Raw genomic sequence first — 15062 nt, 5'->3', positions numbered from 1 at the left:
TTGTATAATCACTGAAAACGCATGTTTGATTATACGTTTGTTTAACCACAGAAAAACGCATGGTTAATGACACTTAGCGCTGCATTTATTTATTTATCACATTTTTTATATGGTTATCATACTGGTGATGCTGGCTGCTGATTTACACTTTTAAGGTAAAAAACATTTTTAGTAGCGCAACAATACTTTTTTCTCTTTCTTGTCTACAGATATATGTGCCCAGGTCAGTTTTCAGGAATGGGGTTTACATCCACTTCAAAGTAGAACTAAAGGCAAAACCTTTTATTTTTTTTATTTTTGGATACAGCAAAGGAAGGTTAAAGGGTGGGAATACCACCAACAACCCTCTCCATCTAATGCTGACAGCTATGTACTGTAATTTGGGCCTACAACGCCCTCTGGAGGTAACATGTGGTAGGTCGTTGTAACCAAAAGAGAAATACATTTCTTATGAAATTTTGAATCTTACCCAGAAAGAAGAGATGAATGAAGTTGGTTTTTACCTTTTGATTGATAGAAAACCGATCAGGGTGGGTTCAGTGCATGTTATAAAGTGGGTGTGAATGAATATATCTGAATAAACCAGTGTGCTTTAGGTGACTTTCACACTGCTCTGTATCAAAAACATACAAAAAATGCATATGAGTTTTTGCTGCATTGTTGCAGTGGTTTTCCTGTATTGTTACATTTAACATAACGCATGATGTGTTCTTGCCACGTTTGTGTTGTGTTTTCCCCATATCACTTTCCACTATCCAAATACAATTTCCAGTGTGACTATGCAGTGCTACTTGCTTACACATTTGATGTGACTTTGATGCAACTTCAATGCTAGTTTAGAAGTTCTCGAACATGGGTTCACAAATTGTATGACAAGGGAAATCACATTATATTCAATGATGTCCCTCTGATCATCTCAGCACAGTGCAATTTTGGAAAAGGTTCCTGGTGGACTTCAGTGTGAATTCAGCCCCATAGCCTGTTATGTTATCTCACAAAGTCACATCAGGATAGATAAGAAGCATTCCTATACACTTTGATGGATCAGTGTTTTTCTAACCCTCACCTCTCCTCCCTGGTCATCCTTCATCCATTGATTTTGATACAGCTGCAATTTTGGAGCCTTCCCTGGATCCTTCATTCGACCCTTTGAAAAAACCCTCCGCTCTGGTTGATCTATGTACATTGCAGGGATTGTAACAAACTTTGTTGCAGATTCATAGCTTTTGTTATTCTGAAGAAATTGCTGTTTGTCCATGTGCAGAGTGAATGTGAATGGGAGTAATTTTATAATTATCAAACAGCTGCTGCACTTGCAGGGCTCTAATAAGGAAAGTGGCAGGGTCTGCATCTCTTTAGACGGGATTTCCCTTTGGCAGTGTCTCACCAAAAATAACATTTTTTGTTGCGGGGATGCCCAAATCTGACTTGTATCTTAGTGCAGACTACTGGGAAAATTAGTGAGCCAATCACACAAGCAGGACATGACATTTTCAGGGGGCGTTCTGTACACCATCTGTGTACACCATCTCTCTATACCAGGGGTAGGCAACCTTTTGAGCACAATGTGCCAAAAAATATTTTCAAAGAAATTGAGAGTGCCGACTTCACACACTCAATCACAAAAAGGATTTTTTATAAAGTAAATGCTGTAAATGACTTGAATAGTAGTGAGAAGTTAACATCCTGCACTCACGCCTCAGATCAGCTCCAGTTCTTGCACCTTCACACCTCAGATCACTGTCCCCCCTGAACATCTGCCCCACCACTGTAACCCCCTGAACATCTGCCCCACCACTGTAACCCCCTGAACATCTGCCCCACCACTGTAACCCCCTGCACATCTGCCCCACCACTGTAACCCCCTGCACATCTGTCCCACCACTGTAACCCCCTGCACATCTGTCCTACCACTGTAACCCCCTTTCTCATCTGCCCCATCACTGTAACCCCCTTTCTCATCTGCCCCATCACTGTACCTCCAACACATCTGTCCCACCTCTGTTCCCCCTGCTCATCTGTCCCACCAATGCACCTCCTTTCACATCTGCCCCACCGCTTTACCCACCTGCTCACCTGTCTCACCACTGTAGCCCCCTGTACATCTTCCCCACGTACCCCCCTGCTCTTCTGTCCCACCACTGTAACCCCCTGCTCATCTGCCCCACCAATGTTCCTCCTTTCTCATCTGCCCCACCACTGTACCTCCCTGCATATCTGCTCCACCGCTGTACCCCATGCTCTTCTGTCTCACCGCTGAGCCATCTTCTCTTTCTTCCTAACACTGAACTTATCTGCTCATCTGCCCCACCACTGCAACCCCCTTTCTCATCTGCCCCAACACTGTACCTCCTGCATATCTGTCCCACCTCTGTTCCCCCTGCTCATCTGTCCCACCAATGTACCTCCTTTCTCCTCTGCTCCACCACTGTACCCCCTGTACATCTGCCCCACCTCTGTACCCACTGCACATCTGCTCCAGCGACGTATCCCCATGCTCTTCTGTCTCACTACTGAATCACCTTCTCATCTGTCCTAACACTGAGCGCATCTGCTCACCTGCCCCACCACTGTAACCCGCTTTCTCATCTGCCCCACCAATGTACCTCCTGCATATCTGTCTCACCTCTGTTCCCCCTGCTCTTCTGTCCCACCAATGTACCTCCTTTCTCTTCTGCCCCACCACTGTACCCCCTGTACATCTGCCCCACCTCTGTACCCCTGCTCTTCTGCCCAACCACTGTAACCCCCTGCTCATCTGTCCCACCAATGCACCTCCTTTCACATCTGACCCACTGATCTACCCCCTGCTCTTCTGTCCCACCACTGAACCCCCTTCTCATCTACCCCAACACTGAACCCCCCTGCTCATTTTTCCCACCGCTGAACCCCCTTAATATCAGCCCCATCAATGTACCCCCTGCTTTTATGTCCCACCGCTAAACCCCCTTCTCATCCTTTCCACTACTGTACCTCCTGCACATCTGCCCCACCAATGTACCCCCTCGCTATTTTGTCCCACCATTGTTACCCCGCTGCTCATCTACCTCATCAAAATACCCCTTTTTTCATCTGCCTCACCACTGTACCTCTCTGCACATCTGCTCCACCGACATATCCCCATGCCCTTATGTCTCACTACTGAATCACCTTCTCATCTGTCCTAACACTGAACCCATCTGCTCATCTGCCCCACCACTGTAACCCGCTTTCTCATCTGCCCCACCAATGTACCTTCTGCACATCTGTCTCACTTCTGTACCCCCTGCTCTACTGCCCCACCTCTATTTCCCCTGCTCATCTGTTCCACCAATACACCTCCTTTCACATCTGCCCCACTGCTCTACCCTCCTGCTTTTCTGGCCCAACACTGAGCCCCCTTCGCATCTGGCCCAACACTGAGCCCCCCTGCTCATCTGTCCCATTGCTATAGCCCCCTGCTTTTCTGTCCCATTGCTGAAGCCCCTTATCTCTTCCACCACTGTACCTCCTACACATCCGCCCCACCGATGTACCTTCCTGCTCTTCTGTCCCACTTCTGAACCCCTTCTGCTCATTTTCCCCACCACTGTACCCTCCTTCTCATCGTCTCCACCGCTGTACCCTCCTTCTCATCTTCTCCACCGCTGTACCCTCTTCTCATCTATGACATGCGTGATATGCAGAGTGGTGAAAGGAAGCAGACATGAGACACATCTACCTGTCCTGACACACTTATCCTGCTGATCCAACTCTTGTATCCAGCCCACATGCATGTATGGGATGTATGTGATGTATGGGATCATGCCATACATCACATACATCCCATTCATTCCATTGGGATGTATGGGATGTATAGGATGTATGTGATGTCACATACAAGCATATGGATAGGATGCGCAATGATGAGCTCAGGTCAGGGGTATTTTCTGAAAGCGGTGGGCCTGTGTGCAGGATCATAAGATGGGCCCCCGCAGCTAAGAAAAAGTGCAACACAGCAAAAGTTGGGTTTGATTTTCATTGCGCTGAATACTGGCTGTAGCTTAAAGGGACACAGAGTTCCAGGGATCAGTAGTAAGTGACAGAGTGCAGAGGGGTTCAGTAGTAAGTGACACAGAATGCAGAGGGGTTCAGTAGTAAGTGACACAGAGTGCAGAGGGGTTCAGTAGTAAGTGACACAGAGTACAGGGGTTCAGTAGTAAGTGACACAGAGTGCAGAGGGGTTCAGTAGTAAGTGACACAGAGTGCCGAGGGGTTCAGTAGTAAGTGACACAGAGTGCAGAGGGGTTCAGTAGTAAGTGACACAGAGTGCAGAGGGGTTCAGTAGTAAGTGACACAGAGTGCAGAGGGGTTAGTAGTAAGTGACACAGAGTGCAGAGGGGTTCAGTAGTAAGTGACACAGAGTGCAGAGGGGTTCAGTAGTAAGTGACACAGAGTGCAGAGGGGTTCAGTAGTAAGTGACACAGAGTGCAGAGGGGTTCAGTAGTAAGTGACACAGAGTGCAGAGGGGTTCAGTAGTAAGTGACACAGAGTGCAGAGGGGTTCAGTAGTGATGCAAAGGTTTAGGAATAATTTCAACAAAGTTCCCAGAAGCTCAACAGTAATTCCACAAACTGTCACCTGATTGGGGTTTTCTTAATCACAGTGAAATCTCTTCTTTCTGAGATTAGTAGTGGCAACCAAGCGAGTCATCTTCCTCCAGATGGTGGACGGGGCTAGCAGGACTGTGATTGGCTTTATCAGTGGCCAATGACAGTCCTCCTCCTCCTGGAAACAGGGACCGCCCCCTAGCAGAACTACACCCAATCTCTTCCCCATCACAAAAGCTGACAATCTCAGCTACAGTAAAGTTAGAGAACCCAACAATGTTTCCTATCTTTTACAATGTGTGGGGGTGCAGTGCCTCCCCCTCAGTGCAGGTGAGGAATTCTGAATGTGGAATGTATTAGTGTCTCACTGACACTTCCCTGTGCTGCTCTGCTGATGGGGAGGGAGTCGAGTGCTGGCAAAAGGAGTGCCGCTTGCGGCACCAGTGGCGGGGGTTGCCTACCCCTGCTCTATACCATCTGTATAAAGAACACCTCCAGGTTGCCATATTGCATTTTTGAGAAGATGACAGCACTGCAGATTGAAAAGGAAATAGCAGCAAATCACCAAAAACATATATTACTATTTTCTATACTATACCACCTCCCTCCCCCTCCTGTGCCAGACTCCCCTTCCCCCTCCCTCCTCCCTCTCCTCCTCGTCTCCATCTACCTCCCACTCGTTTCTTACTCCACACATATTTCTACATATTTGTTGGTTTTCTTAAAGTCTGTTCACTTTTCCCAAATTCCAGCAAATTTTTCTGTCCTGTCTTCTTCCCTACTACATACGTACTCCATATTATATACTGTATGTACTTGACTCTTTTAAAATATTCCCTTATTGAGGGTCTTTCTGGGTCTAGCCATTTTTTTGGGATAACTCCCTTTGCCGCATTTAGCAAATGTGGCAATACTGTACTCCTTTATTGTTCTATCTGTACTATGAAATAGACAGCACCACGGGTCGTCTGGTATTCCAATTCCTGTAATTTCTTAAATACATTTCTCCACCTCTTGCCAATACTCTCACATTTTAGGATATTCCCACCATATATGAATTATAGTGCCCTTCATATTACAACCTCTCCAACACAATGGTGATTTCTCTGGTTGATATTTTTGTGCTTTCTTGTGTGTTATATACCACCTTGACATATATTTATAGTTAAAGTGGATGTAAACCCGAATTTTTTTTATGTCATAATGTAGAGTATAAGATTTCCTATCATTTGAGCCCAGTCTTGCCACAAAGAGTTAATCCATCTCTGAGCAATCCTCTTTTATTGTTCTGTGAGATAAATCTTGACAAACAGAGAAAAACTTTGTCAAATCCTCCCCCTTGCTGTGAGTGACAGGTGATTTACATATCTCGTGCACTAGCCTAAGACATGCATTATTTTTTAATTCCCACCCCCACTCCTTTCTTCAGCAGCTCTGCAAGGATTGGCTGTTCCACACCTCAGCATGATTTGGCATGCTGAAGTCATGTGGTTACTTTCCTGTCTTTTCACTGGATGTTAAAGATCATAGCAGAAGTTCAGTGTAAGAAATATACAGGAGAAAATGAATATTGACAAGGGGAGTGTAGAGGTGGGCGGGGAGTCTACTGACATCACGACTCCACCCACCGAGCTCCAGACAACAGACCCGCCCACAGAATCTGCAGTTTTTGGGTTCTCATAACAAACAGAGGGGAGACATTTGACAGATAAAGATACATGCAGGAGGCGTGTATATCCTTATAGATAACCCCTATGGCAGTAGTTTAGAAAGGATGACATTGGGTTTACATCCACTTTAATTTCAATTGTATTTATGTCTGCTGCAGAGTTATGTACTGCTTTTAGTATTTTACTTCTTTGTCGTTCTTCTAATCATGTTCCCCATTCCTTTTCCCATTTTCTAATGAATGGAGGGATTCTCAGCTCTGCCAACCCCGTGAGTATTTTATAAATCTGTGCTACAGAGTTTTTCACAGTCTCCTGTGAATTACAAAGATCAGGGCCGGTGCACCCACTAGGCGAATTAGGCAGCCGCCTAGGGCGCACTGCCGCCTAGGGGCGCATCTGACCCTTGCCTCCCCCTTCTTGTCGCCCCCCCCAAGCTCCCGGCAGAGCCGCTGATAGGGGACCCAGACAGCAAGGAGTTCGGTGCAGCAGGCGTGCGGGTGGTAGCCTTGCAGTGCGGCGTGCAGCTTCTCCCCTCTCCCTCCCATCGGCTTTCACACATGCTGGAGGGAGAGGGACGTCTGTGTAACGGGGCAGGCAGCCAATAGCGCTGCTCTTCTGAGTGGGAGGGCGTGACTGCTAAGTTGCTCTGCCTCCCACTACCTCCTTAGCCAATCAGATTGCCCAGCCCGCCACATTTGACTAGAAGATGCTAGTGGCCAGAGCAGGGCGGGATGGAGAGGATCCAAAATACCTGAGTATGATGAAGAAGATATGGAGATCAAACATGTCACAATGCATTGCTGGCTGCAGAAATGGATCAGTGTTTTCTTTCTCCCGTCCTGTGTGTAGAATATGCGGTGATCACACTGATCTCCCCTCCATCTTCACACTGCTTCTTATCTGTGTTTTTATTTACACTGAACACAGGACAGGAGAATGCTGATTACACTTCTGCAAGACCTGCAACTTCAGCTCTTTCTATAGCTATATAGTCCATCCAGGATTTGTTTGACCTTTTATTTGTTATCTTTGAAGGAATTATCTAGTCAGGCTGGGAGAAGCTTCTCAGACCTGTTAACCATTTACTGTCCTCCTGTGCTTGAGAAATGACTTTTGTTTTTTTGGCACATTGTTATATCTTGTAAACTCCTGTGCAGTGATCAATGTATTTCCACACTGGTCACTGCTAGCCTGGGACACACTTGTATCATGTCCGCAGTCTCTGACCATCTCCTGTACTATGTCTGCAGTCTCTGACCATCTCCTGTACTATGTCTGCAGTCTCTGACCATCTCCTGTACTATGTCTGCAGTCTCTGACCATCTCCTGTACTATGTCTGCAGTCTCTGATCATCTCCTGTATTATGTCTGCAGTCTCTGACCATCTCCTGTATTATGTCTGCAGTCTCTGATCATCTCCTGTATTATGTCTGCAGTCTCTGACCATCTCCTGTATTATGTCTGCAGTCTCTGACATCTCCTGTACTATGTCTGCAGTCTCTGATCATCTCCTGTATTATGTCTGCAGTCTCTGATCATCTCCTGTATTATGTCTGCAGTCTCTGATCATCTCCTGTACTATGTCTGCAGTCTCTGATCATCTCCTGTATTATGTCTGCAGTCTCTGATCATCTCCTGTATTATGTCTGCAGTCTCTGATCATCTCCTGTATTATGTCTGCAGTCTCTGATCATCTCCTGTACTATGTCTGCAGTCTCTGACCATCTCCTGTATTATGTCTGCAGTCTCTGATCATCTCCTGTACTATGTCTGCAGTCTCTGATCATCTCCTGTACTATGTCTGCAGTCTCTGATCATCTCCTGTACTATGTCTGCAGTCTCTGATCATCTCCTGTACTATGTCTGCAGTCTCTGATCATCTCCTGTACTACGTCTGCAGTCTCTGACCATCTCCTGTATTATGTCTGCAGTCTCTGACCATCTCCTGTATTATGTCTGCAGTCTCTGATCATCTCCTGTAGTATTTCTGCACTAAAGGAGGGCTACAGGCATGGTAGGTGGTGAGGGAAGAGGGCTGTGGGTGCAGTGGGTGGTAAGGCAAGGGAGGCTGCAGGCACAGTAGATGATGAGTAAAGGGGTCCCAGGTGCAGTGGGTGGTGATGTAAAGAATGCCTAGGCACAAGTGATGGTTAAGGCGGGGCTGTAGAGAAAATTTTAATGTATCATACAGGACAAGGGGCTTCATGATCCAGAGCCCACCAAAATCCTCAGCACCAGGCCCATGATGCTCTTAATCCAGGCCAAACGGCCAGGGTCGCAAAGGTCGCACTTGCAATCAGGGCCTGGTGTTCACAGTGAAATAATTAGAAAGTGCACTGTCATATTGTCACACAATACACACTGGGATCTGTGATCAAAGAGTGTGTTGTGCTATTATTTAGTGACACTGCACAAAGCCATTCAGTGTGTTTTTTGTTGTTGTTTTTTTTTGGGGGGGGGCGCAAGTTGCTGGTCTTGCCTAGGGTGCAAAATAGTCTAGCACCGGCCCTGACAAAGATGTTCCATTAAATTTGGATCCTCTTCCTTTCTAATTGGCTGTGGTAGAGTTGATACAAAATGTTTTAGCTGTAAATACCTCCATTCATTCAGTGTCATTCAATCACCCCTGTGTTTTAATTCCTGATATGGGCAGATCTTTTCTTCTTTTATTATTATCTTTCAACTGTTCAACTGTGTATTCTTAAAAGGGTTGTAAAGGTTCATGTTTTTATACCTTAATGCATCCTATGCATTAAGGTAAAAAACATCTTACAATCACTGGCCCCCCAGCTCCCCCGTTTTACTTACCTGAGCCCTGGAAAGTCCAGCGTTGTGAACGCGCTCTTCCTTTACTCGGTCTTCTTGGCTCTTCATTGGATAGATTGATAGCAGCACAGCCATAGGCTCGCGCTGCTGTCAATCAACTCCATTGATGCAAGGGCCAGGGGGCAGGGCTGAGTCCTGTAGTCGGCGGCTTTGGACGCCAAATACAGGACTCGGGAGCGCGCCTGCAAGGTAACCCCCGGGAGAGTGCTTCCCAGAGGGTGTTATCAGAAGCAGGGAGGAGCCGAGACAGCCACCGAGGGACCCCAGAAGATGAGGATCAGGGTCACTCTGTGCAAAACGAGCTGCACAGTGGAGGTAAGTATGACGTTTGTTATTTTAAAAAAAAATATTTGAACCTTTAGTGTCACTTCAATTCATTCCCCAAATTATGTCCCATTCCCTGGTGAGAATATGGAAAATTGTTATCAAATACTTACCGTAATTTTTTCCTTTCCTGGCCTGTCCGCACATCAGCACACAATGGGCTAATGCCTCATCTGGCACCCTATAGGACCACCTCTTCATAGCTGAATAAAAGACACTGAAGTGCTTAATAACCTAGCCTGTGACAGGCCACTTGGGAGGGAGTCCTGTGCTAACGTGAGGACAGGCCAAGAAAGGAAAATTACGGTATTTGAAAGCAATTTTATGCATTCCTGGCCATACCTCACATCAGGGCTGGACTGGGACAAAAATTTGGCCCTGGACTTCATCATGACTGGCCCACTTTAATTTTGAATGTCCCCAACAGTGCCCCCCTTACATCAGAGAGTCCCCACCAGCAGTCCCCTTACATCAGAGAGTCCCCACCAGCAGTCCCCTTCACATCAGAGTCCCCACCAGCAGTCCCCTTCACATCAGAGTCCCCACCAGCAGTCCCCTTCACATCAGAGTCCCCACCAGCAGTCCCCTTCACATCAGAGTCCCCACCAGCAGTCCCCTTCACATCAGAGTCCCCACCAGCAGTCCCCTTCACATCAGAGTCCCCACCAGCAGTCCCCTTCACATCAGAGTCCCCACCAGCAGTCCCCTTCACATCAAAGAGTCCCCACCAGCAGTCCCCTTCACATCAGAGAGTCCCCACCAGCAGTCCCCTTCACATCAGAGAGTCCCCACCAGAAGTCCCTTCACATCAGAGAGTCCCCACCAGAAGTCCCTTCACATCAGAGAGTCCCCACCAGAAGTCCCTTCACATCAGAGTCCCCACCAGAAGTCCCTTCGCATCAGAGTCCCCACCAGAAGTCCCTTCACATCAGAGAGTCCCCACCAGCAGTCCCCTTCACATCAGAGAGTCCCCATCAGAATCCCCTTCACATCAGAGAGTCCCCACCAGAAGTCCCCTTCACATCAGAGAGTCCCCACCAGAAGTCCCCTTCACATCAGAGAGTCCCCATCAGAAGTCCCTTCACATCAGAGAGTCCCCATCAGAAGTCCCTTCACATCAGAGAGTCCCCATCAGAAGTCCCCTTTACATCAGAGAGTCCCCATCAGAAGTCCCCTTTACATCAGAGTCCCCATCATAAGTCTCCTTCACATCAGAGTCCCCATCATAAGTCTCCTTCACATCAGAGAGTCCCCATCAGAATCCCCTTCACATCAGAGTCCCCACCAGAAGTCCCCTTCACATCAGAGTCCCCATCAGAAGTCCCTTCACATCAGAGAGTCCCCACCAGCAGTCCCCTTCACATCAGAGAGTCCCCATCAGAAGTCCCTTTACATCAGAGAGTCCCCCTCACATCCGAGTCCCCACCAGAAGTCCCTTCACATCAGAGTCCCCACCAGCAGTCCCCTTCACATCAGAGAGTCCCCATCAGAGTCCCCACCAGCAGTTCCCCTCACATCAGAGAGTCCCCATCAGAGTCCCCACCAGCAGTCCCCTCCACATCAGAGAGATCCCAACAGAAGTCCCCTTCACATCAGAGAGTCCCCATCAGATGTCCATTTACATCAGAGAGTCCCCTTCACATCAGAGTCCCCACCAGAAGTCCCTTCACATCAGAGAGTCCCCTTCACATCAGAGTCCCCACCAGAAGTCCCTTTACATCAGAGAGTCCCCATCAGAAGTCCCCTTCACATCAGAGAGTCCTCCCTCTCCTCCCCCTCCCACATGTACTCACCATTATGAAGGCAGCTTCTCGTTCCTCTCTCCAGCCATGTGATAACAAGTGATAAGGGGAGAGAGGAAGGAAAGTCTACCATTGGTCTATATAATGCCTAATTCTCTCTCCAGCAACTGACTGAAGCAGCTCCTCCTGACAGGAGTGAAATCGTGATCACTTACTGTCAGAAAGGAGTGGCTCCAGGACTGCACCTGACTGGCCCACTGAGCCATCGGCCCACCGGGAATCTCCCGGAAGTCCCGATAGCCAGTCCATGCCTGCCTCACGTCAGCAGACAATGGGATATAACTAGCTGAATAAATGGGTGGGAGAGAACACATGAAAAGAAACACTGACAATCAAAGAAAGGCTGCCAAAGACAAAAAATATGTATATGGCTCATCCCAAACCTTGTGGGAACTTGCTGACTGCATGCCTGTAAAGTTGAGTGAAAGGCTAGCTGTCTCACATATATCGTCCACTGAAATCCTGGCATAACTGCCCCTCAGGTCAAAGAAGCTTGCACCTGTTCCTGGGGAGAAAGGCCATGCCAATCCTCCATGCCAATCTAATCACTAATAGAAAAGGACTCAAGAACTTGACGGTGAAATTAAAAGATTGTCCACTTTCCTCATGTCTTTTGACCTTTGTATGTACACTGGTAGCAACTTGTGTAAGTACTTGAAGTATTCCTGCTGTGTACTCAGTGACCCCGTGTGAATGCTTGGAGGGACTGCCCCCTGTTTTCCTGGAAACTGCATACCACTTTAGAATTTAGCTTTGGAGATGGACATAGTATCACTATTTCTGGTAAAAAGACACAAAAGGGATCTTTGCAGGAAAGTGCTGCAATCTCTAACATCCTTCTGTCTGAAGCAACTACTGTTAGAGGAACTAGTTTTACCACTAGAAACCGCAATGGAAATGAAGCTATTGGAGCAAAGGATGCCTGTACTAGTGCTTTCAGAACTAATCCCAAGTCCCATGAAGGAAACCAGGATTTCCTTGGTGGTCCTATATGGATTACGGTCTGCATGAAGTATTTGTTCAATGGCTCTTCCACCCTTCTGCAGCCTGAAAAAGAGGAGAAAGGCAGAGACCTGTACTTTAATGGAGTTGAATGCCAGACCAACCTCAAGCGTTGATTGTAAAAATGTCCAGGATATTGGCTAGAGCTGGAGACACAGGAGAGAATACTTTGCTAAGCAAACAGCACAAACTTCCTTCATATTCTCTTATATGTAGCGTTTATGGTCTTGTGATCTTCACCAAGGTCTGAACCACCTTGGATGAGAATCCCTGCACTACTAGTCTGGCTGATTCAATAGCCAAGCTATTAAGAGTCTCACTGGATTGGGGTGCTGCCATTGATGCTGGCATAAAAGATCTTGCTTGACCAGAAACAGGATTGGTGGTGCTGATGACATCTAGGGAAGCAATGAACACCAAGGCCTCCTTGACAGGTGGAAAGCACCTGTATTGCATAAATTTGTTCTGTCCATTGGAAAAAAATGTGCCTAACTGATCTGTTAGTGGATCCTGCTCTTCCGGTAAGTAGACTGCCGTTAACTGTCTGCAAGTGGCTCTCCACCCAGTGAAAAGTTTGTTATGAAAAGTAACAGGAAAAGACAGACACTTGGTGCCACCTTGGTGGGCAATGTAAGCTACTGCTGTCCTGGTGTCAATCATCAACTTCACTCAGGCCTCTTGGAGAAAAGATCCTGAAAGGCTTGCAAGGCTAGAAAAAACTGCCCTAATTTATCTCAGTCAGAGCATCTGCATTCCACTAGGCTTCAATGCACTTGCACCAGGGGCGGATCCAGAGCCTAGTCTCGGGAGGGGCACTGGCAGAAAATATGTTTTTTTTGCGGGAAAGTTATCGGCAGTGGCTGGTGTTAGCGCTTTCATCATCATGGCACCATGGTTGTTATGGTGTCAGGATGATTGAAGCACATTATTTCAACTATTACATTGTAATATAAAATAAAATGGTTCAACTCACCATAATGCAGAATCAGTGTCACTTGCCACGTCCCTGCCACTGGATGCTGATTATCACTTGCCACGTCACCTGCCACATGTTGCAGATTGTCATTGGCCTGCTAAGATGCAGATTGTCACTTGCCAGAGGGAAGGCAGGCAACAGAGAGATGATGTAATCTCTCTGCTGCCCGCGGCTGCACAGTGAGGGCGGAACTGCAGTGATGCAGGGGAGGCGGTGAGAGATGATGTCATCTCTCTGCTCCCCGCCCGCTGGCTCTCTGACTGGCCAGCACCTCCACTCTCATGCCGACCGGCCTGCCCACTTACTCGATGATTGCCCTGCCCGCCATTTCCTAATGCTTTCTGAGTTGAAGTGGTCTTTCTGCATGCATATTTTTGAAGTGTTCAGGTGCTTTTTCAATGTGTTTTGCCATGTTATAGATGCGTTCCATAGAGAAAAAATGTGACACGTTCTCCTTTAGTTAACTGTACTAGAACACACTGCACTGGTGAGGCATAGACCATTGGAATCCATGGTAAACACTGTTCATGCATTTTTGACTTGAATAATAATGCATTGGACTGTATCTGGTGTGAACCAGCCTTAAGTCATCTTTTCAATTCATAGGTTCCCTAAAGGTATAGCAAGGCAAAGACACATGCACACCAGACGCTGGCAGGCCCCATCCACTCCTGGAAGTGCATTGCTTAAACATGTATCAGCCAGCTTCATTGGATAAAGCTTGGAGACCTTTACTGTAAATTAGTATTCTTGTCACATCTCCCCCATTCTTCATCAATGAGCTTTTAACTCTGTCATTATGGGAAAAAAAGTCCTTCCTTTTCACATTTGGAAATATCTGCATGCATTTGCGATGGTTGTGCCTGCGTCTTACCTGTGACATAGATATTTGTCACATACTTTCCACTACAGCCTCTCGGCTTTGAAATTTGTGCATCCGCTTCATTATCCATTGTCATTTGAGGCAATCAATGCCAATTGACTTCCCGTCACTGCACATGCGGTGTAGCATTCTACCAGGGCTGGGCAAGGCATTTTCTATTGAGCTGATTTAAACGCTTGTGAGCCATTGCCACGTGAGCTGCTTGAGGGGCATGAAAGCCGCCCTGTGTGGGAATGTGAGGAATGCAGATTGTCCTGGTCAGCAGATGACCAGTGGCGGGTCTTATGTTTTCTGGAGTGTTTGCGTTTAGGGCTTCTGCTCCTAAAATCATGAAAAACACCATACTTTGCATTCCTAGAGCACTCTATTGAAGACATGTCCCATGCAACCCCCTTGTACCTTTGCTAATCTTCTGTGCTACTTACAGGTGTGGGGAGCTCATATCTGCAAAAAAAATGGAAAAAAAAACATAATTCTGTCACCAAGAAAAACAGGTACCTTGTCTCTTTAAGACCCATCTCCTTTCATCCACTTCAGAAGCAGCAGCAGGCAGCCTTCCAGAGGCAGATAGAAGACACAGAATCTGAGACAAAACCAGTCAGACTGTCTAACCCCCAGGAACACAGCACAGCAGGGGAGCAAACAGCAACAAGTTATTACCTCACAGGAGAAAACTGGCTGGACTGCAGATAGGAGAGAAACCAATTCCTCTGCCGCCTCAAAGACTGTTTAACCACTTAAGGACTGGAAGGATTTACCCACTTCCTGACCAGGCCATTTTTTGCGATTTGGCACTGCGTCGCTTTAACTGACAATTGCGCGGATGTGCGAAGTTGTACCCAAACACAATTGACGTCCTTTTTTTCCCACAAATAGAGCTTTCTTTTAGTGGCATTTGATCACCTCTGCGGTTTTTATTCTTTGTGCTATAAACGAAAAAACCCCAAAAATTAAAAAAAATATTTTTTTTTCTTTTTGCTATAAAAAAAATCCCCAAAGTTTTTAGAAAAC

At 46.9% G+C, this 15062-nt stretch overlaps 1 protein-coding gene across 2 annotated transcripts in view; it reads left to right on the top strand.

The window, feature by feature from the left end:
- LOC141117774 (NACHT, LRR and PYD domains-containing protein 3-like) overlaps positions 1–15062 on the top strand; it is a 445237-nt gene that overhangs the window by 251926 nt on the left and 178249 nt on the right. The window lies entirely within an intron of this gene.

This window comes from Aquarana catesbeiana, linkage group LG13 (genome assembly GCF_042186555.1).
Source record: "Aquarana catesbeiana isolate 2022-GZ linkage group LG13, ASM4218655v1, whole genome shotgun sequence".
Classification (NCBI taxonomy): Eukaryota; Metazoa; Chordata; class Amphibia; order Anura; family Ranidae; genus Aquarana; species Aquarana catesbeiana.
Note: the sequence above shows the minus strand (reverse complement) of the source record. Positions and strands in the feature narration are given on the sequence as shown.